At 42.8% G+C, this 8207-nt stretch overlaps 1 long non-coding RNA gene across 1 annotated transcript; it reads right to left on the bottom strand.

The window, feature by feature from the left end:
- Positions 1-1106: 1106 nt before the first annotated feature.
- On the bottom strand, positions 1107-6190 carry LOC135363189 (uncharacterized). The gene is made up of 3 exons (XR_010408850.1): positions 6077-6190; positions 4662-4837; positions 1107-1398 (listed from the first exon to the last, which is right to left on the bottom strand). It is a non-coding gene; the product is annotated as an uncharacterized LOC135363189 (long non-coding RNA).
- Between the last annotated feature and the right edge of the window lie 2017 nt (positions 6191-8207).

Raw genomic sequence — 8207 nt, 5'->3', positions numbered from 1 at the left:
ATCTTGCTAGGATGGTCTGGAATCTTTTGCTAGTTTCCATAAGATGTAGCAGAGGTGAAATAGTAGTTGAGTACTTTTCTAGATGAGCCACAATTCGCAGAGGAAGGCCAATGTGGTTGGAGCCATGGGGGCTCATATTGCCCAAGCCACCCAGGATGTGCCAGTGATGACCAGAGGAGCTGGCTGTTGTCGCCATTGTGTAGTGAGGAAACCTTGGCTTTGCCCAAGGTTACGAGTCCCTCAGGGATTAGGCTGAGAGTTGAACCTTGACTGGTGAAGCTCCAAAGCCCAGGTTCTTTCCTATCGTATCACATGACTCTTCTCTCTCTCGTTTAGTCAGTCTAGTGTTTAGTCTCCTGGAGGGGGAAGAAGTGACTCGACTGCTCCGAGTTTCCCGTTTAACGACACCCCTTCCCAGACCCCGCCAGAGTAGCCTAAAGAACTCTGCCACTCCACAGGGGCCTAATGAAAATGTGCACTTCACAAAGTTCCATCCGTCAGAGTTACTACTGCACATGTCCGGTTCAAAGTAGGGATTCTACCCCATGGGGGCAAAAATGAGAGCTCTCATTACCTTTTTTATCAAGTTGTCTTCCAATTCCAAGGTGCCGGAATCAGGTGGGTAAAGAACGCTTGGGGCTATACAAACGGATAAATTATAAGCTGTCATCTGATTGGATGAGGAATGTTGCTCAATGTTGTATAGCACTCCAAAAAGGTATCGCAGGAGAACAACATTTCCTCTTGGCAGCTGGGGTAAAAGCCTAAGGTCAGAAAAATACACATTTAAATTAGGCAAGTGATTCCACTTAGGAGGTTGAAAAAAAAGACAGGGAACAGGATACATCCTTGTATATCTAGCACACAACCCGCTGTAGCAGAGTTCCAGGCATGAATGTATACAAAATTGTTGCCCTGACTTCAGTTCCTGCGCCAGATAAAATCTTCTCTGGTTAGTTAAATGTTTGACAGACCTTTAAGCTCATAGCCCTGGCAATTGATGTTCTTGCATCTGTCTTGGACCAGGGGATTTCCCCTAACAGTTTCATGTATCCAAAAGATGTAAAACGGCCAAGGATTCCACATTAATAAGATAAGGAAAAGAACGATAATGGCCCTAAAGTGTGTCTCCATTATGAACCTGGCCCCCATGGGTGTGAAGAATGGAAACTCTTTGGCATTGGTCATGATTATAGTGAGCAAAGCTGCAAAACGTAAGCCAATGTTTTCCTAATAGTATGTTGGCTGTATTTTGGAGATGTGACCAGAGTAATTATTGCATCATTACCTCTGGGCTGCAGTTATCTTCTCCTCTTCGTTGCCTTGATCAATAACACCGAGCCATTTGTCATAGTGATCAGATAAAAATATACTTCCGTGTATATTTCTAAGAAAATCCTTAGGGAGATAAAAAAAAAAAAAACTATGTATATATGTTATAGAAAATATGTAATGGAAATATTCCAGAGAAAATATGTAGTTAAAAAATTCAGTTCAGCCCCCACTTCCTTCACAGATACCCAAACTGTGACCCACACGGTGCTCGGCTCTGACTCTCCATTGACTTGCACACGCAGGAGCAGGTGCTTGGATTTTCTCCCACTAAAACTTAGAGGCATAAAGCAGAGCTTAGTCTGTGGTGGAAATGAAGATAAAGCTCCCTTCTATCATCTGGAACTTATTTTGTGTGTGTGCTTTTTTTGCAAAGTACCACAAACTGACAGGGTCTGGCTATAGACCATCCTAAATCCTATTAGCTTCCTGGACAGAAATACACATACTCATGTTGCTTGTTTTAGACACAGCGCCAGCTCTTAATTCTAGCAAGAAAAGGCCTGAAACAATCAAAACACAAACAGGTGGGCTCTTGCACACACATTAGGCAAGAAATAGGTCTTCTCATTCGGGGTATGTGTGCTCCCTGGAAGAAAGCTACTCTCACAATTGCTTCATTCTTCCTTTTCTTAACTGTCTAAAAGTCGAGAGTCTAAAGGCAGACTCACTGTGGTCCTGAGGATAGATTCATTTCTAGTTTAGGACAATTGTCCAGTTAGTTTGCCATGATATTATCAAGGCCAAGGTTGCAGAGTCTGATTCTCCACCAAGATCCGTCAACTTCAGGAAGAGAAAACTTTAGAAATGTCTAAGCACTATACCCAGAAGTGCTCACGCTCCTCCTTGTCAGTGCTTATAACACAGAATCAGGAAAGAACCTGCCAACTCTTGCTAGAAAATCGATTCCATGTGTGCACCTTACAGAGGGCAACACTCATCTTGCTACCTAGTGTATCATCATTCTTCTCCTGTCTCCTGATGCCTATATGTATATTACTACTGGATATCACTATGGCCCCAGTGTAGGAGTGGTTACCTAAGTCATTTATGGACTTTGCTATGGATCACATCTTCGAACATTAATGGGGGACAAGGGAAGACCAAATGTGACTGAGATTCTAAGACTGTAGTCAGTACTACATTAACATAGGGTTTGTCAGAGCTGTTCATAAGTGCCAAGCTGCATGGATTAAATTCTTTCCCTGTTCTATTTCTTCTTTTTTTTTTTTTTCTTATTCATTTGAGACACAGAGATAGAGAGGGAGAGAGCATGAGGAGGGAGAGAGGCAGAGGGAGAGGGAGAAGCAGGCTCCCCGCTGAGCAGGAAGCCCGATGCGGGGCTCGATCCCAGGACACTGGGATCATGACCTGAGCCGAAGGCAGACGCTTAACCATCTGAGCCACCCAGGCGCCCCTCCCTGTTCTATTTCTTTTGGAAAGTTTGCCTTCATTAGGAGGGTGGTGAGGATGTCTGCTTCGGTAAACAGTGTGTTTGTGTCAGTGCGTATTTTGAAATTTAGTATCATGACTGTAGTCATTTCAGTATTAGTATTTTGCATGGAGTCTTCAGGAGTGAAGGTGCGGAGGGCCGTGTGTGGTGAAAACAGAAAGTATTTCTAACACATGGGGCTTTTAACTCCTAAAGTAGCTTCCTTACATTTTGATTTTGTCAAGCGTTTTTTAGCTTGTCAGGTTCTTAATCTACTATGCCCGTTATGGTTCTTGAGCAGTCATGATGAAGGACACCCATCATCCCTTCAGTTACTCACATGTGGATAATGCTAGAACCTTCCCTACCTTTAAGACGGATGCGAACACATGAATAGATTCCCTGTACGGGTTCACTTTGATCCCAGAATTTAGTTTCTCCGTTAGGACTCTGCGGGATTTTATATTGGCTGAGTTTCTGAATATGCCTTCTGCGAGTGGCCGTTTTTGATTAATAAAGGAAAGCATACCGTGTAGGAAGAAAAGAAAAGTATATGGCATCTCATATACCATGCCTGCCTCCGTTTTGAAAGAAAAGGGGAATGTAATGGTACAATGTTTTAGAGCGGGAAGGACTAAAGTCAATTTAGATTGCTGTTTTTTCAGTGTCTCTCTATATACTTTCTACCCATATATCCATTTTACAGTCATACACTGAAACATTTTCAACACTTCTTTTAATCAGATTTTCCACTAAGTTTACACTTTTAAATCAAACTTCTCTGTCTCAAGGCCTTTGCGGAATCACCGTCTGTTTCCTAGTTTCCCATTCTTTTCACATTTTTCCCTTACATACATGCTTTTCCGCAAGTATGGAAGTCTATTTAGGAAATACTCATTTCCAATTTGTTTATTTCTCTTTAAGTGACTGTATATTCCATTCCTACTTGTTCTATTTCCTTCCCTCTTTTAAAGTCAGGCTCAGAAACTCTCTTCCCCTTCTCTGATTACCCTCCCTTCTCATGAGTCTTTCATTGTCTTTTGCTGTATCTTCATGTCCTCTCCCTGCTGTGTAGAAATTTAATAAGGGCTGGACTCAGGGAATCCAACGGATCTGAAGTCTATTATGCTACTTATCTATTGTGTGAGCTGGGTCACACACATCCTGTACTGAGGCTTTTCTGATTCGTTTAGGCAGTGCGGAGGATGATAATCCTAGCTAGCCCCTAAATTTCTGTGATGCAAGGAACTGGGGTAGTAGCTAGCAGGTAACATGCTAGCTAAGATGATACATTTCTTCATAGCTAGCGGAACGTTCCCTACATCCCGTACAGTACTTGCAGAGACACCGAATACTCAGTGAATGTCCACACTGACAATTCACTACAGCAGTTTGAGATAACACAGACCAAACTCTGTGGCTTTCATTTGACATATTCTGTTAGGATTAACAGATTCCTATTTGCCAGAGGATGAGTCTATGCTTGTGTCAGATGTTTACAATTGTTAGACTGAGTAGACTCCGCTGAAGGAGACTTGAGACTCATGTGAATTCAGGAAGGCAATGAAGGGAGAGTGTGAAGATGAGGTGGACTCTCAGAGACTCACATACACAGAGTCCATTTTGACTGATCTGAACAAGCCTCCGCATGTCTTTGTGGAAACAAGACCCAAGTGGAATGGAGAAGAATGACTTTTCCTGTTGTATTTGCCTCATGACTCTGCAGGACCGAAATCAGATTCTATTCTTTGAAATAACAGTAACAGAGCTTCTCAACCAAAGCCAGGAGCTGTCTAATGACATCTTCATTTGGGGATAGATTTGGATGAGGACGCTTGGCCTCTCAGAGTTTCCCCTTCTCAGGAGGGCTATTGAAGACCAAAATGAGATGACCTACCAGAATTGGGAAGGAGAAGTTGTCTTTATCACACACATCCATGAGGGGAACTCCAAAGAGCTGTCCTGGCTTTGCGGAAGATGGGGCTGTGCACTGGTTGTGCTGGGAAGTGCTGGAACCCCGACAAAACGCCCTATCTCTGAAAGAACGGGTTTTCACAGTCTTCAGGCTGGAGTCTAAGGAAGAAGTGAGAGTACTCGTAGTAGTAGTTGTTGTTTAATATGTTGAACCTTCTTTTTCCTTTTTTTTTTTTTTTTTACAGATTTTATTTATTTTTTGACAGAGAGAGAGAGACAGCAAGAGAGGGAACACAAGTAGGGGGCGGGGGAGAGGGAGAAGCAGGCTTCCCTTGGAGCAGGGAGCCCGACTCGGGGCTCGGTACCAGGACCCCAGTATCATGACCTGAGCTGAAGGCAGATGTTTAACGACTGAGCCACCCAGGTGCCTCAGACTCATCTTAATTCCTGATGACTTGTATTTTCCTAAAACTTTCCTCAAAGTATGTGGTACGTGTCATGAAAACAAGAAATGTCAAAAATATGGAGGGATTGATGATACGTGGCTCCAGGTTCTGAATCGAAAGTCTACCTTCTAAGGTGGACTGCTGCCAGTTAGGTCTGATTAGCTAGGCTCAAATCATACTACCTCTAGTGTCAGGGGCACTTCTCCTAGTGCTATTAATGGCTTTTTTTGAATTACATCCATCATCTTATTTATTCTACACCACAATTCTAAGATTTAGACATTATTTTTATCCACATTTTAGAGATGAATAAACTGATGCTTAGCTGCTATAACGGGCCAAAGATAATATAGCTGGTAAATGGGGGTACAGGAATTTACACTCTGGAGAGGTTGTTTGACATCAAGTCAAGTTCTTTTTTCTCAAAGATGCCAATTCTTTTCAACCCATTTCAAAGGGCACTGGAATCCTGTGGTGCCTCAAGAGCCCCTGAGCCAAAAGAGGAGGGAGGGGAAGAAAGGCCCCTTTCTCTGGCTTCAACCAGCGCACATGTAATATACATAAATATATACATTATGTTTATATATTTATATAGTATCAGTATATAATTATGTAATATATATAACTACATAGATATATATATAGCACCCATTTAAATTTTGTGAGAAAAAGTTCCCAAACACTGTGGCATACCATGATGAGTCCTAATTCTGTTATGATCTACACTAGAAACTTCTTGAAGTCAGAGACCTCATCTTATCCTTTCTTTGGTCTCACAACAGTGTGGAACCTCCCTTGACCTGTGAGCCAGCCTTCGGACGAAGGAGCCCATGGAAATCCTTGCCCTGGCGATGCTCTGGGCTCCAGAAGAGCTCTGTCTAAGCATCTCCCATGACCCCTGGCAGCCTTGCTGTCTGCTTCTCACTAAAGCCAATAAAATTATTCCTGGTACCTGCAGCCTGCTCGCTGTTATCACGACTCATTGAGTTCTCTCCCAAGAGGGAAGTGATGTCTTCTCCAAATATTTTAAGGCAATTTTCAATGAGAAATTGTACAAGAGAAATCTGTAACACAAAAAGACAAGAATGGGGTGCTCTTTTCCATAGGGCATAGTTATAAATCACATTATGTATATAGACCTTGGATCTAAGAAAGAATGTGAAAGATTTCCCAGAAAAATTCAGAACTGATAAAAATACATAGAGACCAGGAGCGCCTGGGTGGCTCAATCGGTCAAGCGTCTGCCTTCAGCTCAGCTCATGATCCCAGGGTGATGCGATCAGCCCTACATTGGGCTCCCTGCTCAGCGGGAAGCCTGATTCTCCCTCTCCCACTCCCCCTGCTTGTGTTCCCTCTCTCGCTGTGTCTGCCTCTGTCAAGAAAATAAATATAATCTTAAAAAAAATAATAAAATAAAAAACAGAGACCAGAATTCTCTAAGAAATAACTTAGGAAGAGTGATACTTTTCCGTGTACTTTGGGTACACATTTTAAAATACTGCTCATCAGTAGGCTAAAGTTTTAATATGTGGCCTAGTTTAATAGCCAACATTTTGGTATCAGTGGTTACATCATTAAGCCTAGGATAATTTTTGGGGCCCCTCAGTTGAGAATCTGACTCTTGATTCTGGCTCAGATCACTATCTCATGATGGTGAGATCCTGCCCAACATGGAGCCAACTTTGGGCTCCGTGCTCAGCGGGGAATGGGCTTGGGCTTCTCCCTCTCCCTCTCCCTCTTCTTCTTCCCCTGACCCGCTCACGCTCTCTCTTTCCCTCTCTCAAATAAATACATATCAAAATATAAATAAAACAAGGATAATTTTCAAAGAAGCCTACCTTATTAAAGTTTACTTATTTTATGTTTTTAAATTTTGTTTCCAGTTTTACTGAGCTGTAACTGATGTATAACATCTTATGAAACTTTATATAAAGTATGAACAAAAACTTAAGAAAACCATTTCTTAAATGAAGAAGTATCTTAAAGTTGGGAAGCAGAGATTTTGGTGGGGTTGTGAGGGAAAACCCACACAGCTGGAGAGAAAATGTATCTGTCTGTCTAACTTCAGTCCCTTCTCACGCATTGCTTTGCCTCATGCTGGCTCTCTCTGTGTGAGCTTGGGGAAGACCTGTCATCTTATTAGGATATTCTGGAATCTCTTGCTAGTTTCCATATGACGTAGCAGAGGTGAAATAGTAGCTGAGTACTTTTCTAGATGAGCCACAATTGGCAGAGGAAGGCCAATGTGTTTGGAGCCATGGGGGCTCATATTGCCCAAGCCACCCAGGATGTGCCAGTGATGACCGGAGGAGCTGGCTGTTGTCGCCATTGTGTAGTGAGGAAACCATGGCTTTGCCCAAGGTTACGAGTCCCTCAGGGATTAGGCTGAGAGTTGAACCTTGACTGGTGAAGCTCCAAAGCCCAGGTTCTTTCCTATCGTATCACACGACTCTTCTCTCTCTCGTTTAGTCAGTCTAGTGTTTAGTCTCCTGGAGGGTGAAGAAGTGACTCGACTGCTCCGAGTTTCCCGTTTAACGACACCCCTTCCCAGACCCCGCCAGAGTAGCCTAAAGAACTCTGCCACTCCACAGGGGCCTAACGAAAATGTGCACTTCACAAGGTTCCATCCGTCAGAGTTACTACTGCACATGTCCGGTTCAAAGTAGGGTTTCTACCCCTTGGGGGACAAAAATGAGAGCTCTCATTACCTTTTTTATCAAGTTGTCTTCCAATTCCAAGGTGCCGGAATCAGGTGGGTAAAGAACGCTTGGGGCTATACAAACGGATAAATTATAAGCTGTCATCTGATTGGATGAGGAATGTTGCTCAATGTTGTATAGCACTCCAAAAAGGTATCGCAAGAGAACAATATTTGCTCTTGGCAGCTGGGCTAAAAGCCTAAGGTCAGAAAAACACACTTTAAATTAGGTAAATGATTCCACTTAAGAGGTTGGAAAAACAGAGACAGGGAAAAGGATACATCCTTGTATATCTAGCACACAACCCCTCTCTAGCAGAGTTCCAGGCATGAATGTAGACAAAATTGTTGCACTGAATTTAGTTCCTGAGCCAGATAAACACTT

The sequence above is a fragment of the Mirounga angustirostris genome, unplaced genomic scaffold, assembly GCF_029215605.1.
Source record: "Mirounga angustirostris isolate CCGP_5_RB_7025 unplaced genomic scaffold, mMirAng1.0.hap1 SCAF_58, whole genome shotgun sequence".
NCBI classification, from domain to species: Eukaryota; Metazoa; Chordata; class Mammalia; order Carnivora; family Phocidae; genus Mirounga; species Mirounga angustirostris.
This window is presented reverse-complemented; position numbering and strand designations above follow the sequence as displayed.